This window comes from Anas acuta, chromosome 4, assembly GCF_963932015.1.
Source record: "Anas acuta chromosome 4, bAnaAcu1.1, whole genome shotgun sequence".
Taxonomy (NCBI): Eukaryota; Metazoa; Chordata; class Aves; order Anseriformes; family Anatidae; genus Anas; species Anas acuta.
The window spans coordinates 56,275,945-56,300,124 of record NC_088982.1 but is presented as its reverse complement, the minus strand read 5'-3'; the positions used below and the strand labels follow the sequence as shown (position 1 = coordinate 56,300,124).

The 24,180-nt window shown below is 44.3% G+C and overlaps 1 long non-coding RNA gene across 1 annotated transcript; it reads left to right on the top strand.

Moving 5' to 3' along the window:
• Positions 1–7,109: 7,109 nt before the first annotated feature.
• On the top strand, positions 7,110–16,560 carry LOC137856232 (uncharacterized). The gene is made up of 3 exons (XR_011096295.1): positions 7,110–12,209; positions 14,231–14,316; positions 15,193–16,560. It is a non-coding gene; the product is annotated as an uncharacterized lncRNA (long non-coding RNA).
• Positions 16,561–24,180: the final 7,620 nt, after the last annotated feature.

Here is a 24,180-nt window from a genome sequence, read left to right as displayed (position 1 = left end):
GCTTGTGGTCCATATACTTTTACTTTGAAGTTTTTCCTGTTTCCTTGTGACTCCTAAGGAGAACAACTATTTTCCTTCTGTTTCTCTGAAGCCATTCTCCTATGACTGGTTGGGGAAAGAAGATAAATGTGTAGATGCTAGCTTTAAGATAAAACGTACCTGTGATGACATGTAGGACAGCCCTACTGTTGAGAACACATACACCGACAGGTTGCACTCAGCTTTGGAAGCAAGGTAAAAAAATCAGATTATGCAGTGAATTAAAATTAGTTTTGCAAGAATAATCGTATAACCGTTACACAAACCAGCCTAACAATACAGAAAAGATGCAGAGAATGATAGTGGCCTAGCACCCCATTTACCCTCTCTTTCTCAACCTCTCCTTGAGATGAAATCTGATTTAATAAAATAGTATCTGCTAGTATGTAGTAGTTTGACTGAGTTCCTTTGTGTGAATACTCTGCTACCAGCGCATTATGTGATACCAGCCTAAGTATTCTTAAGCATATACCACATGAAACTGATCTGAAAGCTGCTTAGTCCGATGAACTTGGATTTCTTTGTGCAGACCAGCTTTCAGTTTTCATGCAGCAACATGTCTGTTTGCACCATACTATGTCAAAATGCCTTGACAGTGATAAGGGATAAGGATGTCTTGACAGTGATAAGGATGATCATATGTAAGCATAAAAATAATGTCACACCCTACCAACTACAGAGCCAGTCAGTATATCAGGGAAGATAATCCCTCTGAGGACTGGAGTAAATAGGTGGTGTTTCTGTGGACTCTGCTACCAGGTTATTGGAGTACCTCATCACTGCTAGCTGGTACCAGCACAGTGGGCTGCAAAAGAGAACTTGGCTATTAGTTAGTTTTAAGGAAGTGGAAAACTGATACTGAGTGTCATGGGTGTCCCTAGATAAACCTAAGTCTTGGCGTCATACCCGAATTCCTGCCCCTTTCCAGTGCGTTAACCTATTTGGTAGTCCAAGGAATGAAGCTATCCAAATCTGGCACTAGATAAAGACAAAACTGACAGCTGCCCATGTGTTTGGATGTGGGTGGAAGAATGGCATCCGGGAGCGGGGCTGGGGAGGGCAGGAGGGTGGACTCTGCCTCATTGCATGAGGGTGATGTGAGTGGTGGGGCGCCCAGCCTGCGGGGCTGCAGTGAGCTCTCTCCTCCCCAGGCCAGCAGCACTGTGCTTATGTATTTTGCAGGGGATGAGAAGGGGAACAAGAACAGGATGAATACTGCAGGCACGTAGGCATGCAAAGAGCTGAACTAGGCCCCGGCCTGCTGTTGCTGGAATCGGGCAGCTCACTTGGGCGTAGTTCCAAGAGCCTCTCTGAGAGAGCAGTGTCTGCCCCAGCCCATCTGACACAGCTGTAGGGTTGGATTTTGACCCCTCCAAAGGGGAGGACAAAGTGCTGTTTTGCTTCATCCTCCAGTACTACACTGCTTCATCTTCAGAGCAAGCAAAATTCAGCTTTGTCTAGACTGCTAAGAAATGCTGAGCACTCAGGACCAGATAGGCACAATTGGTAAAGGAAGGCTGCTGGAGCAAAGTCAAACCTCTGGCCATATCTAAGAAGGTAACAAAAGCTGTTGGACTTTCAACACTGGACTTCAGCACTTTACGTAGGGGTGATAGTCAAAGTGCAGACTTAAGCAGACAGACAGTCCGTGACTCAGACAACCTTAGTTAGCGGAGCTCAGAGGAAATAAACAGCACTTAAGGGCATTGCCTTTGGGACCATTTGTAAAGAATGATTCTGCATGTTTCAAAAGACAGACAAGGCATTCAAATGGAATATTTGTTTTCAGAGGATATTCAGGATGAAAAAGGAGTCACAAAGCAGTAAAATAACTTCATAAAAAAAATAGTCCTCACAGGTGTGCTACTTAATATAAACGCAAGTCAAGCATGACAGAAGAGCTGTCAATAGTTGATCAGCTCCAGAAATTCAGTGTTCTTCTTGCAACAGAAAGAATCCCCTGCACCAAGCAGGTTTCAGGAAAACATGGATGCATGAGAGCCAGGAAATGGATTCATGAGGTCAGGAAAAGAGGCAATTTCCCCTTAGTACCTCTGAGAATGTTGTAAGAACTTGCCCAAGATGCTGAAGTTTGTATCTTTGGAAGTGGTCCATGCCTATTGTCATGTACCATTAGTTGGCCAATCCATCCATTGAAAAATCTGTGCCATCCTCATCCAGAGTGGAGCAGGAGAGACGGATATCACAGAACAGCTGAGCTCTGCTACACGGAAGAGTGGTGTGGCCACCCCACCCTTTCCACCCACTGCCCTGGGGATGAATGGCAGAAAAATCTGAAAAATGTGTTACGCTAGCTGGGATTTCTTCCCAGTGGAGCAAGAGTTTGTTGCAGGGTATTGTGCCTTAGCAGGAAACATAACTTGCATGCTTCAGAAAAAGTGCTCCCAGGGAGTCAACACACTCCAGTGAGTCAAAGGGAGTCCTTAGCACTTTTTATTCCTTGAGGCTTCAGTGATTTCCCTGCAAGTCTAGGGTATTAAATGCACTTGTCTTGGAAGATCACTTTCAAATACTACAGCAGTGACATGACTGGAAGTTACCACCCAGCTCACCTGTGCTCTGGCATTATTTGGAATATGAATGCATTTAGAGACTTGTAAGAAGAAACTGCAAAGATGGTCAAACACTTACCTTTCTCAAACCTCCCACTGAATGTTGCTGAATATTGTCCATGTACTAAAGCAGTCTGTTACCTTTCCAAGAACTAGAAGATGAAGAAAACTGAGGGAGAGCATTCAAGATCACTGATCCTCAACTATACCAGCATTATATATTCAAATCAGACTTTAGGAAATTCTGCACAGTGTGGTCTAGCAATATGTAAGGACTTCCATGTTGTTGTAACTATATATATATATATGTAACGATATATATATATAAAATACTGCTTACTGTCAAAAATCCATCTAAAAATGTGATGTTGAATTTAATAAATATAGGAGAGAAGCAAGAGCTGTTGTAAGAGCTAGACGTCTTTTCTTGAGCCAACTGGTATTATTGGAAAAAGAAGGTAAACTCTCAGGCACATACATTCTTTGTGCATAAAGCACAAGCTGCAAACCTCAAATATTACAGCTCAGGAAGTATTACTCTGAGCTAACAATCAGATTAATCAATTAAATATTATTTTCAAAAAACAAACAAACAAAACTTTAGAACACAGAAGACTGTTAACAGAAGTGGTAACATCATGAGTTCATGTAGAGTAGTAGGGATTGGAGAGACACCATCTGTGGCAGTAGATGGCAAAGTGACGTGCTGTGAAACCACTGTCTCTCTCGGTCTGGCATATTTAGTAGCTATCAGAGTTATTAAATTTCATTCATACAGTCATTTTTGAAGGTCTTCTGTAGGCCTTTTTTGAAGGTTAGGCTGGTGAACCCAGATGTAGGTGAGTTGTCCTGTGATTTTTTTGTATTTTTGTTTGCTAGTGATTATGTTTCTGAATTTTTCTGTTTGTCTGTTTCTGTACATTTTGGTTGGGTTTGTTCTGATGAGTTGGTGGCTGTTTGGTTTTGTGCATATGATCTGTATGATGATGAAATATATTGTAGGATGTATGTTCATAAAATCAATGGATTCTGATGATTCTGCAATGCGACAGAGTTGCTTGAAAATAAAACAGGTAGCAAAGTATGCTCAAGGACTTTCATAAGAAAGTCTTGTCAAAGCCTGTATGATGTTCTTCACAAGATCAGGCCTGGCTGTTGGCAAGAATATGCTGCCTGGGCAGCAGGGGAAGGAGTATTGAGAGGGTTCAGGTCAAGGAGGAATACATAGCTTGTTCCTCATCCAGCTCTCTTTCAGAGCTGCAAGTGCTGTCTTACCTTTTCTGCAGACTCCCTTCCTCATGATGGCTGAAGGGACAAGGTGAGATCAAGCAGCTGATGGCAGTAAGGAGATATGGCTTTCTGTGAGCCTGGGCAGGTATGCTTTGCCTCCCACGGCTTTCCAGGGCTGTGAGTTACCTTCGGGTGGGCTCCTAGCGAGCTCCTCAGTTCTCAGAGCCATGAGGAGCTGGGTGATGGCTTCAGCATTTCTGTAGTGGCTGCAAGTATTCCTAGGATGGTTGGATAAAACCATAATTATGAAATTGCCTATATGTTGCTCAGTATGGACGTAGCACAGACCCAAGGCTTTAAAGCAGTTGCTAAATTTCCCTCCGTCGCACTTAACCTTTGGTGGCCAAGTCCCCTGCCATGTTCCCTGCCGTGTGCATGTATGAAAATTGTTGTGACCTCTCAAGCTTGGAACAAAAATAACTCAGGGGCAAATGGTCTTTACATATTCATTTGAAATTATTTTCTCCACATCTGTTGGTCTAAAAGCTTTATGTCAATCCTGTGCAATGCACCAAGGAAACCTTTAATGAAGTTTATTTTCTACAGGTGGTGATTACAACACTTCTGGGGAGGTGGGGAAAGAATGGCTTGCTTGAAATTTAGAGTTAAGATCCAGTGTAAGTAGTTGGTGATTATGTGGGAGGCAGGAGGGAAAGTAGGGTGTGAGACAGGCTTGATCAGACAGGGATTCAAACCAGGTAGCAGTGCTGGAGCACTTGTGGCAGTGTGTGGTGTCAGTGGCCATGGGCTTGCAGAGTGGTCTCAGGAGACCTGTGCTCAGCGTGGCTCACAGAGATGAAAGCAGCTGCTGCAGCAATGTCAGCCCAGATCAGCTGAGGACATACAACTGCATGTCCCTCAAATGAGCCAGAGCAGCTGGCATAGAGCTCGTGGTATCCTTGCTCTTTGGAGCCAGTGAGAAGGGTGTCGGGAGCATACCTGAGCTGTCCTAAAGACTGTCGCTGCGGTGGTAGCTTGTCGTAACCCCAGAAAGAAATCTGACATAGCAGAGCTAACGCTGCTGCCATCTGATGCAAGGTAGTTTTAATTCAATAACAGGAGCCCTGAAACTAGGTTTATTGTATTGTGAAACCAGTCTAATATCTAGGGTGGTGACAAGCTGGTCTTGTGAAAACCTCTCAAACATTTTTTGTGGAAGCAAAGATGGGATCAGCGAGTGTTCCTGCAAGCACTGGGGCTGCCTCTGCACCATCCTGCCCTTGCTGGGCACACAGGGCATGTGCATGGCTAAACACAGGTCTGGGTGGGGATGGGGGGAACTCCTTGGGTGTCCCAGGTGAGGAAAGCCAGTTAAATACTCTGCTCCAGGGGGCATTTTGCAGCGGTGCAGGCTCTGCTTTTTGGTTGCCTGCAATTCCCAGGATCAGACCCTGGGCTGTGTTCTTACCTGGGCTTCAGTGGGAGCGTGACTGCAGTAATTCACCACCACCAGCAGCCACGGGAAGCTCCCCGCGGTACGCTCGGTGGCCACGAGGTAGTACAGTTCTGTATGGCATCGGCATTGTAAACGTATCTGTGCTGTACTGACTGCACAGAAACCAAGGGTGAGGTAGGCCTGTGGTGTTGGAAATGTAACTGGACACCAAGGCTGACATGTGGGAAGCGAAGGAAAAAGGCATGCTGAGCGTCTCTGAGGCACCCTGAGGAGCCAGGAGGCTTGTGGTGGCAGACAACTTACTGTAGGAGATGGCCGTCTGTAAGACCTGTAATGTGTGAACGAAGCGTAGCTCACCCAAACAGCAAACCCACAGCATAGCTTTGAATTAAATATTGTACAGCAGGTCGAAAACAACTTCCAAAAGCGTGCAAGAGGCAAGGAGCATGCGTGGCATGTGGGGTGCACTTGTATGCATGGGCATGCCCGTGCTGGGGATGGAGGGGGAGCGAGGGGCAGGGAGGGGCAGGCTTGATTGGATGTGAATAATGGGCTTGATTTCCAAGCTTTTCATCACAGAACCTCTTCCAGTCTGAAAACTTTCCCGTTCTTCCTGCCTTAAAGGAGATTTCATGACAAAACAATTCCAAAGACTTTGGCTGTCATCCAGGCATACTTTGAGCTGTAGTATTTTAGCTGATCAGCAGGCTCCTTTAATTTTTTCTGTCACACAGCCAAGATCTGGCTGCATAAAGATAATCCCCAGTTCAGCTTTACCATCTGAGATGACTTTTCCTTAGGAAGGAGTGCTGTAGGAAAATGAACGCTTGACCTTGGTGAATCTGTCGTTTCTGTAGACCGCTAATGGATATTACAAAAACATCAGTCCAATTTTTATGTATATGCACATATATATGACTTCATAGATTGTATACCATATATGACGATATGCATTATTTATATCATATATTTATGTGTATATATGTGACTTAATAGGTGTTTAATGAACTGGTGATAAAATCTACCTAAAAATAGCGGGTGACTAATATTTATATAAATTTACGTAGGTAGTGGGTAGGGAGACTCTTCCTTGTAGAGTCCCTCTTCCTGAGCCAAGTAATTTTTAAAAATTCCACTTTATTAAGCCATAGATTATTGTACACCTCTTTTTTAAGCAATAATAATGTGTCTTTGTATCCGTGAGAAGAAAAGCCATGTGATGGTGATCCATGTGAAATGAGATTGAACTGTAACTCCTTCACTTTCTGGTCAAGTCTGTATGTGTCTTCAGTAATTTTCTGATTAAGGGCACAATCCAGAAACCCGTATTCATGAAAGTGATCTGACTGCAGGCAACAGGTTTATTCCCCTTCAGGTATATTGTTTGTGTCTGTGAGAGCAGGATTCATGTACCCTGCAATTATAGAGGAACTAAACCAGAAGGTAAGGCCTCTCACAGCAGCTTGGTGGGATCATAAAGTATCAGCAAGTACATTTTGAATTTATTTGGGTTTTCTTAACATGTTTTTGGACTCAGCTCAGCTTCCTTGCTTGTCATCACTCAAAGCTGGGGAGGAGAGAGCTTGCTGAGCGCAGCCTCACCAAGGCAGGGCTGAGGGCCTGGGGGGCTGCAGCTGCGTACTGCAGCACCTTCTTTGGAGAGCAGAGTATGGTGCAGATGTCACCCACCTGCCATAAAAACAGAGATTACCTAATATTTTCTTTCTTTCTTTTTTTTTTTTTTTTGGATGGGTGGTGGCTGGAGCGGAGCTCATGTCACTGAAACAAACAGTAGTATGAAAGGATTTGAAATCACTTTATGCATGGCTTTTTCTGGATAGAGGTTTTACCCTTTCCTGTAACTGCACTGCTCAGAATCTCAGCTGGCTTTGGTGTGAGTTTTGTCCACTGATTGTTTTGCTAGGTCTTTGGTTTTGGTCATCAATGCATGTTGCTCATGTAAAGCAGTAATAACCAAGTAGTTGTGGTGGTCTGGATTACAGACATCTACACCAACTTCTGTTGGCAGCTACTTCATTGTATAAATTCTCATATAGTATCTGTCTAAATGACAGGCTGAAAGGATGTCTTCAGCATGGTGGCATTATTTTCTGCAAAGCAGAAAAGTAGAAATGTGTTTGTGTCCAAAATTCCTCTGGGCTACAACACTACCTGTGTTATAATCCTAGAATTATTGTACGCTTGCACTTCTGCCCCCCGATGAGTTGTACCAAAATGACCCTTTGGTGGCATTCAAAACATGCAGCTTTTTATTTTACCTCTCTCTTTCTTTTTTTTTTTTTTTTTTTCTTTTTTTTTTCCACCTGGCCATAACGTGGTCACACCCAAAGGAGGGCTGTTGGCTTTCAAATGACAGGAAGGTGCACACGGTGTGCACTTGACTCCGTGACATTTTTGCACCTCCCGTTAACCAGTGCTGTTACTTTGCAGATTTTTGTAAACACCACTGAACATCAAGTATGCGAGGAACTGGCCTCACTTGCTTTATTAGTAACCTGGAGGGATTTGTAAGATCTTCTGAAGAATGCAGATTTCCAGTTTATTATGCTCTTTTTATTTATTAGGAATTTTGTGTGGCTTTATTGTTTGTTTGCTTTAAGAAAATATTTCTGTTCAAAATGAACATGACTCATATTCTGCCTGTGAGCAAATCAGGTCAGGAAATGATGCTGTATGCATAAACTAAGTTTACGTTTACTTACTTTTCCTTTACATCCTGTGGGGCTGCATTTGGCTTCCTTTCCCTCAAGTCTAAGAGCAGGCTCTTACACATTTTCCCCAGAATCCTGTTCCTGTAGTAATATCTGCTGCTTGTCCTGTGCTCAGCTCGGTGGCGCTCCAAACCTGCTCCTGTGGTGGGACAACTGGCCAGGGAATACCACCTGAAGGTTGTGTTATTGCACAAGTGCCCATCCTTTCCCATTTTTACCCAAACCTCGCTCAAGGAATCCTTTTGCTGCTATCTTCATCTGAGCTTTGTGTGGCCTCCGCTACATCTGCTTGTGGCACCGTGTCATTGTCAGTGGGTCACTGAAGGCAAGTGCTGTTTCTCATTGAGCTCTGCCTCGTTGTGCCATTTTCTCTTCCTGAGACTCCAGAAGGTTTTTGTGCTGGCCAGGACATCTGTCCGTAGTGGATCAGTATTGTATGGAGGCTTTACCCTGGCAAATAATAATTTGAACAAGCTTCCAAAATATATCAGAGTATTCAAATGAGTTTGAATTCACTTTTTTTTTTTTTTTAATTAAATTTTCCAGCACAAGTGACACACATGCCTTTCCCAAATTTACCAAAAAAAAATCATTTATGAAGAGATAAAACCCAAATGTCACTGCTGGAAATCCAGGCTGGACCCAGATTTGTGCTGATCGGTGTGAAGGCAGAGTAGTTCCTGGAGCTCAGTGTCATTATCCTGGGGGTCTGTAGATGCAAGGGGCAGTCTAAGTTTGTTTTCTTTATCCCAAATACCAAAATTTGCATCTCATCATTCAATCATCGTTAACTACAGGGAGATTTTCTGGATTTATGCAAGCGTGTCTGACAGGTTCCTACACTGCCTTGTGTTTTTACAGCTTTGAAGAGCCCCTGATTGCAGATAGGGATCTTCTTGTTCTTGGCAGCGTGCAAACAGTAAGCAGAAAAGGTGGTCCCTCCCCACTCCAGATAAACTCCGACCTACTTCAGGCTAACCCTGGGAAGAGCAAGCACTGCTGGTGAGCTGCATGAGGAAGAGGACACAGAAGGGCTTTGTGTTACGGTTTGACGTAAGGCAAAGCACACTCATGCATTAGCTCAGTGTTGATGACGTTAGCCACTGGACATTCAGCCTCAGCTTCATGCCTTCAGATGTTTAATTTTTATTTATTTTTTCATAGAGAAACATCATATAAAACATCAGCTTCATCACATAACTCTGTGTAAAGAATCCAAAAATCCTCAGCAGTGCACTGTCTCCTGTCCTGACACTGGGTTTTGCTTGAACATGGATGTTGTAGACATTTTTCTTGGCAATTAGAAGAGAATCCTTTTTTTGCTTCCTGTAGTTATAATCACCATACCGTAGGTGCAGGAGCACATTTTGTGCTCCGGCTCCGATTACAGTGGCAATCCTGCAAGGTTATGGAGGACGCAGGGGTCTGAGTACGACTTTAGAAGTAAGAAGTCTTAATGATGACTGATTAATAAATAGGGAAAGCCAAGGGTCAAGCTCATGATTTTGCTGTGAGACCTGCTAGCCTTGATGATGGGTCGTGTCACTACATCATTTCTAACAATGTATGCAAGAAAAGAAATTCGGACATTCGTCAAGCTGTGAGCAATAATGGAGTAAAAAGAAATCATTGCTATAGCTGTAACAGGAAGGCTACTTTTTATTCAGACTACTGTTGCAATACTCTCAGAAGTTACACACATTTTACAGTGAAAAAGGTCAAAGCTGAAAATTGTTAAGTAAATTAGAGAACTGACATTATTCTGCTTTGAATCTCTTTTATCATTTTTTGTGTTCTTTAATATTAGTAGAGGGGTGATAAAGTATTCCAGAGCACACATTTACCAGCCTGGATGTGGCACAACTCCTTAATTTTCTGGGCAAAATAAGCTGGGCCACCTCTTTTGAGTGTCATGGTATTGACATCAGTGACCCAAGACAAACTGCGTTGGTATGGGATTATGCCACCTTTCCCTGAATTGAATGGGGGAAGGTTTGAAACATAGGTCTGATTGGTTTAATTTGTAAAATTAAACAAGTGGGTACTTTTATCTTGCCACTTCTCATTGAAGCAGTGGGTCTCAGTAGCTGGCACAAAGGCATAAACATTGTTGGGTTTTGTTCACATCCTTGCCATTCATTTACTGTGCAGGCAGATCCACGCACTTCTCTTTGCCCCTCTTTCCCAATCAGTGAAATGCACAGATACTGTGTGGTTTGAGATGTCTGGGCAGTGCCATTAGGGGCTAAATCCCCGGGCAGTTTCAGGAACCCGGAGGAGTCAGCACCACTGTGACTTAGTTGGGAACAGGCCTGGCTTGGCCCATGTGTGTGTCAGCAAAAAGCTCGCCTCAGGAGGGTAACTCTGAAACTGTGACTTTTCTACCAGTGGTGGTAACACAGTGAAATACCAGCGAAGATCTGCGCTGCTGAAGGAGCCGTGCTCTTGATGTAATCAAAGATGTACGTGCCTTCGGGTTGTTCCTGTGGTGGCTAAAGATCTGAGAGGAAATTAGGAAATGCGGTTGTGAAAGAAAAAAAAAAAATGTTGAGCAGAGCACTAGGAGCTGATTACCTTCTTTTCCACAGGGGGAGGGGGGAAATGAAAAAAAGTGACTTTCTTCAAAGATTTGGAATAAGATCTATCTGACTTCAAAGAGAGCCGCTGCAAGGCTGGCTCAGTCACACCACATCCATCTCCTCGGGCAGAGCCAGGCTTGCCCCCTGGGCAGCACTGGGGTGCTCTCCTCATTTGTTCATATCAGAAGCCTGTGCTGACACAGGCTGGGTCAGGGCTTCCTCTTCCCTGTTACTACATCCATCACATGCGTAACAGGCTGGTGATCCCTTGCACCACGCAGGGGGAGCCCCCGCCTTGTGCAGGCAGCCACTGTGGGTCTGTCTCAGGGACTCAGTCCCGGGATGGTACCTCGGTGTGAATCAGAGCCTGGTTTCACCCCAGGATGCCCTCAGTACCTCGAATGCTGCGTGCCCTGTCCCTGAAAGAGCTGCTGCTGAAGTGCATCGCACTGATGTTGCCCTCTGTCCCAGAAGCTTGTTGTTCAAACTTTGATCTGAAGCGGGAGGGAATTAGGGATCTTTTTCTCCATGTGTTTTCTCCCCTCCACATGTCCAGACTGCTGCTCAGAGCAGGGGACAAAAGGGCAATGGCAGATATGAGGGCTGATATCTGGGGTGTGTGAAACATGCTGGTGCTGAGCTTGGGACAAGTGTGGTGTGGGTAAAGAGGTTAGGATGTGAGCAGGGGGTTGGTGCCTGGAGTTACAGGGCAAGCAGGAAAACTGCTTCTGGGAGTAAGAAACCCTCTGCTGACTGAGAGTGGGTCTGAAGGAAAAGCTGGACTATATATTTGCCGCTACCTGGCCATTGGCCAAACTAAATATTCATATTTAAAACAAATTATCAGTAAAGTCATTGACCGTGCTGTCTAATCTAGATCTGTACAAGGGTCGGGTGCTGCCCCATCTCCCAAATTCCTGACTTCGGCATCAGGCGTTACATCTGCTCCTCTTTCAGAACTGCTGCTCATCCTTTAAAGTGCAGTGCTTGTGGCCTGGTTTTTCAGGTGTGTCCAAACTTTTGCTGCCCTTACTGCAGTACATGGGGGGCTTTCTCTTCTTACTCTCTCCATGTTTCTCAGATGGAGGTGAAAGCTTTCTGTCTTCCTCCCAAACTCATCTGTAAATCAGATGAGCTTATCTGAGTGCTTAAAGCCCTGGCAGGGCAGCTTGGTCTCAAGGTAAGGTAGTCACAGATCACAGCCCAGCCTCACGCCACGAGACTTCTCTGAAGCAAAAGGAATTCCTCCTTACAGGTGGTTTTAGCACCAGCCTGTCTTTGTGCTGCAGAGGACGGCTCAGGGCTCCTCGTTTCTTTGCTGCATCTTGGAGCAAACATACCTATATAAACAAGGCTTTCTGTGCCTAGATCCTCTCTCCAGCCAGGAAGAGGAGGGAAGAGCCAGCCTGGAAACAAATTAACCCTAAGCATTTTCCCTTTCCCATCTTACTAACAAATAAAATCCTTGAACTGCCCCAAAGTAGATTTTTTACCCAGAGGAGAGGGCAAGTGCCAGGGGTTCAGTGGACTTTTCCCAGTGCTGTTGGGTCAGTGCAGAAGATATTCCACCCATGGTGGCTGTGGTTGCTGGTGCAGAAAGGTGAGAGCTGCGTGTGGACGGGGTGGGCTTGGGGGAGTGGGGCTGAGCCGCTGGTGAACTCCTCCCACTACGTGCATCTGTGTCAGTGAGAAAGGGGGCAACAGGTACCTAATTACCAGGTACTGGTAAAATGGAAAGTAACTTCCCACCCGCTGTCCTTAAATTACTTTGTAGGGCTTGTACATTCCCAGCTCTGTACATTCCCAAACCCATGTGCCTGGTGTAAGTGGGTAATGATGCAAAGGAAGCACCAGAAATCCTCACCGAATGAGCTTACAAAGCTAGCCAGGGGGAGTGGGGGTGACTCGAATACCTTCTTCCAACACTTTGCTGTAGCTAACATTTTGTTTGGGTGGTCATGGAGGTTTTCCTGCTAGCTGGGCTCGTAGAGGGGCAGAGCAGGGTGGTGGGTGCTACCTGTGGAGGCTGCAAGTTTGCTGGGAGATGTACCTGTGGCTGCCCTGATCCCCTCTCTTCTCCTGCTGTGGCTAATTGTGTGTGATGGACTGTACCAGAGCTCTTAAAACATTGCCCCCCTATCTCATTGTGGCTATTCCCTCTAGGTTTTTCTAGTTTTGCAGTGCTGTTCAAAATGCCACAACCAGCTGAAAATCAGCACAGCTTTGTTTCTCATCCATCTTACCCAAGCACTAAGCACCCTTCTTCCTGTGTGCTTGAGAGTTTTGTTTTGCTTTGTTTAAAAGCGATAAAGCCTTCATAATAAAATCCAGGCTTGCATTTTAACCTGCTGGGACCTTCCATAGAAAGGAGGTCATAAATAATTGTTATGGTTGTTGATTGCTTGCTTAAATGTACTGCTGCCAGAACATCCTTTCCTATCAGTCAGAAGGCATTTGGGGCCACCTCTGTTCAGCACTAACCTAGCGCTCTATTACTCACTCCTGTCTCACCGAGGGTTTATTACTGATGGTTTTAAAACATTTTGATGGTAAAAGACTCCAGGTATGTGAGATACGGATATAAGCGATATACTCAAAATTTATCAGTCACCAAGATATTTTGCACTGGTCCTTTACTAATGAAAATGGAAGGAAATTTCCTGCAAAATGACAGCATAACTGGTAAGGGAGCATAAAAGGAGTAAGGAAGCTTGCCAGTGAACTGTACTTGTCCAGGGATTGTTGAGCCTTGTGTTGTTTAATAGAAGTCAATGCTGGTTTTGGATGTGCAGATAGAATCTGGCCTTCCACAGATTTGAGGAATTTGAGGCACCAAAATATAGTGTCCAGTGAGCTAATACTACAGCATTTCCAGCAAAATAGTGCACAGCCGCTTGGCCTTGCAACAGGTGATACGTGCAAGCAGCATGGCATGCCTGTGCATGTATGAGACTTCAGAAATTAAAATGATGTGCAAGTGAGGCTGCGAACTGCAGGGAAGAGGGCACAGGAACAGATCAGCAACGTTGCCTGAAGAGCTGAGCCGTGTCCTGCTGTGACAAGGTGACAAATGGCCACTGGAGGCTGAGCCGTGCTACCTCTCCAGCTCCTAGCGACTGCAGAGAGGGAGCTGCGTCTGCTGGGCTCCTCAGGTTGTGCTTGTTCTGTGCAACAACGCTGGATAGGCAGCTATTCAAGACCATCTGGATGGGTTTGTCTGTTTAAGTGGAGTGTCAGCTCCGGGCTACGCTTGGCAACCCTCTTATCGCCCTGTACCACTGATAGCACCAGCCCAGGGATACCTCTGTAGTGCTTACTCATGTGGGTAGTTTTTACTCACTTCATACCTACGTTTCCTGTGTTTTGCTGCACCATGTGAGGATGGATGTGAGCTGCCTGCAGGGCTTGGGCAGCCTGAATTGAAAGTTTCTGGGAAGTTTCCTTGGGCTGGGGTTCATCCTCCAATCTCCGTCCTAAGGTTTGGGATGGAGGCTTTGTCACGAGAACGATGGCTTTCCCTACCTTGCAGAAAGCCCTTGGTTTTCTTTCCTTATAACCTGGCTTAGCCCAGCAGCTGCACTTGAGAGCTGTCATTTCTGATTTCTCTCTCCTGGCTGGTAGCCATGATCCTGAGAGCCGCTGTGGGAGAGCTTCCCAGTCCAGACGTGATAGTGGCCCTCCAGGGGACCCTGCTGCCCTGTTGCAGAGTAAGTGGATGCTTTTAAGTAACCCAATGTGTTGGTGTCAAAAGTCCTTGCTGGCTTGCTTTTATTCAGCCTGGGGTTACCCGGCAGTGCCAGTTTCAGATCTGCCCTCTTACTGGTTACCTAACATAGCCCCCTACAGGAGCCTGCATTAAAAGTTGTTTTATATGCTGCCTCTTTCAGCTAGGTCCACAGTTTACCAAGGTACTACTGGGAAATGTCTAGCCCTGATCTTTTCTAATGCTATAGGACAAGTACTAACTTGGGGACTGCCCCGTTGTGCTGGTGTGGGACATGTGGCATAGCTGTCCTGGGGAGCGGGCTCCTCCTGGGAAGCGTGGCTGTGGTGTGACAGCAGTGCGCAGGGTGCCGATGCACAGACCCCTGCTGGAACAAAAAACAAATTAGTAAGCAACGATTAAGACATTAAAGCAAATGCTCATTAAGTATTTGTGTCTGCCCTGCCAAGATCTTCCTATTCACAATCCGAAGGTTTTGCTGTTGCCTGGAAAGCACTCAGGTATTACGATGACAAATAGCTTGCAGAAGTTTGGGATAGGTGTAGCCTTAGGTGCCTGGTGCTTTAGTTATGATGTTAAAACGCTGTTAAGGTGCATAGTCTCTATGTACTGTGCTTATCTGCGAGCCTGTTCAGTCAGGGTAAGATTGCCAACAGCATGCTTCTTGTAATACACAGTAAATGTTCGTTCATTGTCTTTTGTATTATAAAAACAAGGAGTTCCGTTTGAGGAGCGGGAGTTGTGAAAGCTCCCTGCTGAAGTAAGGAGCTGTATAAAGCTTGGCTAGACACTATGAAAATTCTTGTGCTTAATGTAACAAAAAGAGAACCCCCTCCCCTTCTCTCCTTCTGCATCTCAGTTGCCTCTGTTCAAAGACCCTGCTGCAAAGCTCATGCAACCATCTCCTGATAAGTTGCTAACCTAGTGTATCAACATCCTGCCTTCCTGTCTCACGCTGGGCCAACACGACCAAATAAAAAAAAAAAAGAAGTTGAACCACAACGCCGAGGAAGACTACGGCCTTCATCTTCACGACCACCAGAGGGACAGAGACGACCCCCTAGCAACAGTGCGCGCAGTCGCAGAATATACCAGGATGTGCTGCGTAATCCCGGAATTACCAAGATATAAAAAGGGACCCTGGCGGGGGTGAGGAGCGCGCCGTTGGTGGAGCTGAGACTCCCCGGCCGCCCAGCGCTGTTTTGCTTGCTGTTGCTTACTGAATAAATTCCTTTCTATTATTAATGCAATGCTCTCTGAAAATTAATTAAGGGGGCAACTTATAACACTTCTGAGTTGTGCAGAGACCTTTTGATTAAACATCACTCCTTAATCTTTCTGAATTTCATTTGCACTATGTACTTTCAGGTGGTGTCCTTATAAACGAGAATATTCGCCACTTTTGGGGTCATTTGGCAAACTTGGATATTGGTTTAACATTTTGTTTCTTTCCACTCAACCCAACTATTCTTGTCACTTGTGAAATTTGTAGAGAGCTTAATATTATTAAATACACACTGCTTTCTAAATAAGCCTGCTTCAAGCGCAGGCACACAAGTTGTGAATGAATAAAGCAGATAAAGGAACATGACGGTCTAGAAGCTGGAATCATATTGAAAATGAAAGTTTCGCAACAGTCCTGAAACAGAGCATGTGAGTGCTAAACTTATTTCTAGTACTTGCAAACAGGGAGGAGAATTACTAATCCTGACTAACCTACCCAAGAAAGTGCTTGCTATGACCTGAAGGACTGAAAAAAAATCCATTTGCTTGCTTTGGAAAAGAATCTATTTTTCTGTGTAGAAGGAAGCTGGACAGAAATTTAACTGCTGGGGAAGAAAGGGGAATTTAACAGGGCTGCAAATCCCCCTCCGTTTTCCCTGCTGACCACATCTTCTCACTCTTGGCCCTCTTCCCACTTTCCAATAAAAAACCAGACCCCAATATGAGGTTTTATTGAAAACAAACAAAAAAACAACCAAACAAAAACTTTCCCTAACTAAGAAGCTGGAACAATTTTGTGCCAGAAAGTTACTGGCAGAATGAGCAAATGTACATTAAGCTAATGAGGGTGTCCAAAAGGAAGGAGGAAGAATGAACTCTTTTTTTGTTAGGGCTTTAAGATTTGGGGTTGCTGGCTCAAAGAGGAAATATTAAGCAGGTTGGAGATGGCCCGTCTTTTTACCAAACCTTGCTGTGTTGAAAGCCAGGGAAAAGTCGTTTGGGGTTTCAGTGGAAGTAGGGCTGAGAATGTCAGGCTCACTGAGGTCCTGAGCACCAAAACTTAGCTTGTGTCTGTTCGACCGGGAATCATTTGTGAAATATTTCCATACAAAGCAATAATTAAATGCATTTTAAAATCGGAGTGTTTTCTGAAAGATACAGGTAACTTCTTATTAATTTGAAACGGTGTTTTTGACCTTTGCTTTAAATTCATGCCATGTTTTTCTGTCTTAAGGATAATTAACTATTTAATTACATTTACAGTTGTGGTCTCGCATGAGTCAGAACCACCCAACCCATGGAAGTGTCTAGCGTTTTGCCTCCCAGGAGTTAAAGTGCTCATTTTCTGGCCATAGACTGCCCAGGTTGGTGAGGAGGCCCTTTCCCATCCACATGTCCTGTCGCAAAGTCCCTGCTTGGCCGGTCTTCTTAAGTCTGCTTCTTTTGCACTGTTTCTGCTGGGGTGCAGACAAGTTTCTGTGTATATGTGTGTGTGTATGCATGCATGCACTTATCTATGTGAGGAACATTCAGACACATAGGTTTGATGTGGGAAGAACATAAAGTTATATGTGCTCTATCACCAGAAAAGCTCAATAATAACTCCTCCTTGAGAAATTGCTTTTGTGACGAAGAGTATGGATACCTGAAGTTTTTAAATCATCAGAGAAACTTTGTTTACACCCATTTGCATTGGCATTGTAAAACTGTGGGAATCATTTATGGATGTGGCAGTGATTTTTTCACTTGTTGGAGAACTTTCCTGTTAAGACATAAATGTTCTTAAGTTATAGGTGCATTTAATATCTGATTGTACAAAGAGTACATATAACTACCAGCGTGGAAAATGAGTGCCATCTTACTTTAGATAAAACCCCACTAAGCAGCAATAGATCTTCCAGGCAATACACTGCACCCACTGTGAATTATTTATATCCTAATCTAGTCTCTGTTGAAGCTAAGGGAGAGATTTTCATCACCTCCAGAAGAAGCTGAACCTATTAGCTAGCACCAGTATTCATGTGCATTGTCACATGAAAAAAAATCGAGTTGTTACTAGTTCCTGTAGTGATAATGAGGAGCCCATTGCTGTATGTGGCCTGGTGTGGTCTTGTTGAAAAAGGCTGAAGGTGATCTCTGTGTTTTTATTCCATCATTTTACTTCCATTTCACAATTCTCATCAAATTAACGTCAGAAATGTCCTCAGGGTAGCAACCCTATGCTAGAGTAGGTGATGACAAATTTCAGGAAACATCTGTTGCCTTGCTTTGGCTGGACAGAATTTCCTGAAGTTTAGGAAGTTGTAGTTTTTACTCCACGTTATAAATGACTGCACAAGGCTGCTGGACACTGGCAGATTTTTGTGGCATTCTCTAGGAGATCAGAGTGGGAGGAATAACTTTCTGCATGGGTCAAAACCATGCCGGACACTGCTTTCTGGGAATGCGATAAAGGTCCTTTCATCCCTATGAGAGCCAGGCCTCTGATAACTCAGCAGAGTTTGTGAAGGGCTGCTCTGGGCTTTATAGCCTGGGCCTTGAAAGGATTTTCTTCTGTGCTTAGATAAGAATGGAGAGGAAGTTGCATTCTCCAAGCCTTTGAACAGAAGAAAAGAGAATATTGAGTAAACTGAATGAAAATGAATGAACTCACTTTTTTTAAATATTAAAAATAGTTATGTTTTGGCTTCAGCAGTTCCCACTGACAGTTCAAGACCAGCCTGTGCTCAGTCAGAGGGACTTGCCAGAGGATGCAGGCACTGTGACATTGCTCTCCTTTCCACTCCCATTCGAAGGATGTGCACAGCGTGAGGCTGTGCAGGGTGGGCACTGCAGCTGAAGGCAGCGTGGAGCTGTGTCCACACAGAGAATAAAGCAATTGATACAAGGAAGGACATATTATCCCACTTTTTGGACAGGTTGCTAGCTCTTGGGTTGTTTTTTTTTTCTGTTATCTGTTTTGTTATCAGCTAATCTCTAAGCTGTTATCTAAAGGTTACCTCCGTATGATAATGCCGGTTGAGGTGCATTATGCAGGGAGGGCTGAGGGAAGTTTGCATATGCACTCCCGTAAAGTGAAAGAGCACATTTGCAGTATTTTAATGTCAGGTCCCCAAGGAGAAGCAGTAGGATGTGGAGCCTTTCAGGACAGCCGTGATGCTCTAAACAACTGGGAAGTTTGGGGGTTAGCTCGAGGGAGTGCTGGCACCTTGCCAACACACACTGGTTTTAGTAAAAAGAGCAGTACCCCTATTTAACCTGGTAGGTGTGCGGTTGGTAACACAAGCACAAAAACAAGAGAGCAAAAGCTGCCCTATCTGTGCTGATTAGGTAATTTTCAGTTCATCACAACTCAGTCAAGCCAAGCTGCTTTCTGCTGCATTCCTCAACGATTTGTGCCAAATTGTATGTTTCAACCACGAGCAATTTCAGCTGCAAGTCTATTTTAATCTTGCTTTTCTTTCTTTTTTTTTTTTTTCCTAATGTTGTCAGCACTGCACACTAATGTCCCTGGGTCCTTATTCTCCATGGTCACTTCGAGTGAATAAAAGCTAAAAAAAAAAAAAAAATCTTCCCCAACTGTGTGTTTTTTGAAATTCTGTCATCAAATCCTCATATTGTGAGAACCACAACTCCACCTAGCACAGTACCTGCTGCCTGTCACACAGGTGAGACGAGAATGTGAACGGGGTTTTATGTTTGCCCACCTACGTGACCAGCAGACGCATTTCCCTGTGACCTTGGGGCGAGCATTGCCACCTGTTGCCCTTTTTACACAAAAGCAGCGTGTGCCAGCATGCAAGAGCCAGCGCTGACCTCTCTCCCTGGAGAAGCAAATAGAGCCCGGTGGCAGTTTTGGAGTATAAGAAATGCTTGTGACTGGCACGAGAACCCCGTTTGTCACCTATTGTCATTTCTACCACCAGCCCTCGCCTGCCGGCCTTGCAAGTGCCACCCCAAGGTACTTGCATCCCGAAATACCCTTACCCCAAGCTGACACTGCAGGCAGCGCAGGGAACAGGGGCTGAATTACCCTTTAACATTCATCAGTTGTATGATTTCTCTTCAAACATATTTATAATATTAATTTACTCTAGTTCTGTTTCCTTAAACGACACCTAGAAGCTCAAGAGGGGCATGGACCATCATCTTTATCAATTCTTACAACAAAAAGCAAGACTCAAATGTCATAAAAGCATTGAAGAAAAACCAGTGCTGAGGAAGCCTGGGTAGGATTTTGAGGTGCTGCTAGGCAAACTAATGAAGGGGAATAAAAGATCACTCAACGGAAAATGTAGAGAAGCAGAGATGAAGCAAATGGATGCTGAAAAATAAAGGAACAAGTAAGATAACCAAGTAAATGTCTCTTCTTGTAGTTTAACACGGGCCAAATAAAGGACAAAAACAGTAGGAAGTATGCAGTAAGGCTGGATACCTGTTTTCAGGTCACCTTGTTATCCGGTGACTAAGAGAGTTAAGTGTGTCAAGAAACAAAAGGAAATAAGTTTAGGAATGAGAGAAGAGGAAATAGGAAGACATGGTGGGCACTGTGAAATGTCAGTGTGAATGAATACTGCATGGGTAAGAACAAGGATCAGCCAAACAGTTTAAAATGAGCCATTGATATGGAGCACTGCAGTGCTTACTGCTGGAAGACAAGTGAACTCATGTTATATCAAAACTGGTTCTGATTTAAAAAAAAAAAAAAAAAAAAAATCTGGCTAAATATCCCCCTAATTCCCAAAAAGGATAGACTTTTTTCTTAGAAAAACTGTTCTAGCTGGAAAAATGGAAAAATGCACATCAACCCTTCTTTGTGCCTGGAACAGAAGTGGCAACTTAGAATTAAGCACTTCTTATGGCACATGCTTGGGTGCCTGTCCCTGTTTTGCTAGTGACTCACTGATAATGGATCTTGCTATAGGTCATGCACCCCAGGAGTAGTCCTGTTGAAATCATTAGAAATGTTACTCTCGGTTGGAGCAAGTACGGGACTTTACCCTGTGGGGCACAGGGGAGCACAGTGCAGAGATCCTGACCTAGCTCCTACAGGATGGCACGTTCAGGGTGAAACGTGGACCTTTGCAAGGGAAACTTGTGCGTGTGTTGCTGAGCCATACCGTTTTCCTTTTGTTAGAAGAGGACAAGAGGATTTATTGACAAATATTGAATATTCTGTGATAGGTGACACTGCTGGGCGAGATACGTGACAAGTTGGCTCTTGAGGCTTGTAGTATGCGTTGAACTCTGTAGTAAAAGAAACTGGATGTGGAAGAAATATCCAAATGGATGATGAACTTTAAATCTTATTCACTCATATTTTCCTGCTGAAAAGGCCATTCAGCCTCACAAAGAGATACATGGTCAGGTAGGTGGTAGGTTTAATGCTGAGGGAGAACGTGGAGCCTTGGCTTTAGGAAAACCACCCAGACAAGCAGCATGGTGGTTCCACACTACCAACAGATTTTGCCTTTTGCTGTCCCTCATCTATCAGAGAACCAAAAGAAGGGAAATTCTGGGCTGTGAAATGGGTCCTCCTGGGCCAGTTAGCACTAAGACCCCATGTGGTCCTGTGCAAAGGTAGCTCATTTCCAGCCCATCCTACCTGTTTCAGCCCCACATCGGTCCTTCTGGGCCCAACCTGGCTCCAGCCACTGAAGCACTACTTTTTTTCTTCTTTCAGATAAGCTGTGTAGCTGTTATCCTCCTTTCAAGCACCTGTTTGTACAAGTGATTTTTTTGGAGACTATTTGAATTAAAACCTCAGAAATATGTAAGAGATACAGTCATGCAAAATTTGCGTCTTCACACAGAGTTTAAACAGCCTTGAAATAAGATCTGCCACAGAAGATCAGGGTATGGTAAAGTGAGGTCTCTGAGGTCGGTAGCTGGGGTTGTAGGTGTCAGCATTGGGATGGGACAGGATGGGATGGGAAAACACCAGGTCAGAAGGGAAGGTTTGACCCACTTTTGCTGTTTAGGAACAGGGTAAGGAAACAATTTTGAAGAGCTACTCAGTGTCCTGTCTCTAAAGCTTGGGTCCATGCATGATGCCAGGCTGCATGCTATCCAGTACTCACCATCTGGGAAACTGTGCCAATACCCAGTAGCTCTTTTCTGTGGAAAACTGGATATATGCTCAAAGTGTCATCTGATTACAGTGTTTTCCTGATTGGATACAACACTTATTTTCTGTTTATTAATAATGTTTTACCAGGGAGAGGCATATTTAGCCTGTTTTCCATGTCCATTTCCTTTAAAAGGGAGCTTGGAGAGGAAGGTTTGTTATCCAAAGCCAGACCTATTTGTTTTACTGCACAGCATAACTCAGTGACTCACATCATCACAGAGAGAGGGTGGAATTGTTTCCACCCATTGCAAGAGACAATACAGGTAATTTATGATGAAGAGCCTTGACAAGATGCTGCTTTAATCCCTGGGTTGGCTTTTATCCCAACTGAAGATGTAGTTTACTTACGCACCTGGTTGTGGAATACTTTAGTGGGGTGTATGTTGTCTGTGCTGATCTTATCCACATCTTTTATTAAAAATATTCCCAAGGCTCCTCTTCCCCACGACGTTAACCTGTGAGTTGGCTCTTGCCACCACCCTTTCTCAACACAACCTTGCAAAGTGTGAAGGAGTATGCAACCTCGGCCCCGTGGCCAAGGAGATAAAGCCTGAGCTGCTCCAGCTGTGTCCCCGGCTCCCAGGCACCTACAATAGGGCAGGCACAGTTTCTGCAGTGTGCTGCCATGGGGCTCAGCATGGCTTACTTCCCACACGGGTCACAAGATGTATTTGGAAACTGGTGTTTCAGTGCCTTTTTATAGGTGGTGGCTCATGCAGGTGGCTCCTGTGAGTTGTTTCGCTTTGCTGGAGCTGTGCAGCTGGGGATCCATCAGCCCCGCTCTCCCATTGTCTCCCACTGGTGTCTGCAGGCTTGCTGAGACTTTTTTTGAATAATAGGTACTAATTAAAAAAACTAAATGTCACAATCAGTATATACCAGCTCTTTGGCTTTAAGAAAGGGCATTAATTCTTTGTATATTCCCCTTTAGGACCCCATAGGTGCTAGCATGGAGTTGAAGGGGTCCGACCGAGCCCTTGCCCTGATGGGGTGCACCACTGAGCTGGCAGACTAGGGGATGCAGAAACACCTCACCCCAGACATTCTTTACAAGCAGATGTTTCTTGCTTGCTTTTGGGGCTGAACTTGCACTTGTGCTCCAGGGCTCCTTGCAACAGTTACTGCGGGTGTGGGAAGGATGTGAAAACACGCCGGGCGCTTTGAGGTCAGCTCTGGCGAGGGACTTTGAGCATGCTGTAGTCTTGCACTGCTTTGGGCACTGCTGTTCCTTTTTGTGCTAAACATATTCTGGCGATCCGTAAACTGTACCAAATAAAACAATTCACTGTTTTTGTCAGCCAGAAATGATTGTGTTCAGGATATATTCCTCAGATGGTCTTTTATTTTTTGACACAGACACTTCATTTTTTCAGCTGGAGCTTAGACACAATAAATATTTAACTTCTACACTTTCTTGCTCTGTTTATCTCTGTGTAATATTTTACTTTATATTCAGTTAAGCAGACTGCATTATTATCAGTTTATGTGTTTTGGTAATTTACCTTTATACGTTGTAACTTCTGTTCTCAAGAAAATTTTAGAAGTAAAGAATGCAAACTTTTATCTCCTTTGTGTGGTGCCTTCGACCCTCAAAGAGGTACACAGAGGAAGGTGTCATTGGGAAATAAATTTTATAAGAGGAAAAGTTAACAGGCACACTTGGCTTGTTTGTATTACCCTGCCATAAGCAAGCAGCAGAACATCTTTCTTATGTTTGAGGTTTCATGTAAAAAACTCAGATTTGAAAGGCTTTGTGTTGATAGTTCTGATAAGGCAAGTAGTAAATTTGGGATTACGTACAGCTTGGAGTAGGGAGGGGGAAAATGCAGCATGTGAGCAAAAGCTCAGAGAAGAAGAACTGGTGGCAAATGAACTGGCTTTGGCACAGTTGAATCTGCTGCTGTTTACGCTATTTTTTCCAGTCCTATGCCATTACATCACACCTTGTCATTTGAGGAAATAACATTTTTGGTAGCCTGACATAAGCAAGCTGAATCAGTTATGGCTAGATCGTCTTCTTTTTACGTGACAGAATGCCATTTCCACCAGAGCCTGCTGTCTCCTTCCTGTTTTGGGGGTTCCCACTGACTGTACTGCCATGGAAAGAGCAGGTCCTGTATTCTGAGGGGGAGCTTTGGCAACTCGTGCCAGCTGCTGGCCATCAGAAGATCCCAACCCATAAGCTATATATTTTTCTTCAAAGGGGAAAGAGGGGCAGGAGGAGAAATATTTGATAAACAAAGATAGTAACAGAAAGTGGAAGGCGTAGTAGCTGAAAAATCCGTTCTGTATTTGAAAAGGGAAACACAAAAACCTCGAAACCCAACAAAGTAATTACATATTTAAAAACATGTGTTTGCCATTTTAAGCTGGCTTTCTAGCTTTGTTTCTAGTTTGTTTCCCTAAATATCCTCTCTCCATATATTTGAGTGTGCATGTATGCACATATATATCCATTCTCTTTTCTGGTACACCATAGAAGCTTTGCAGTTA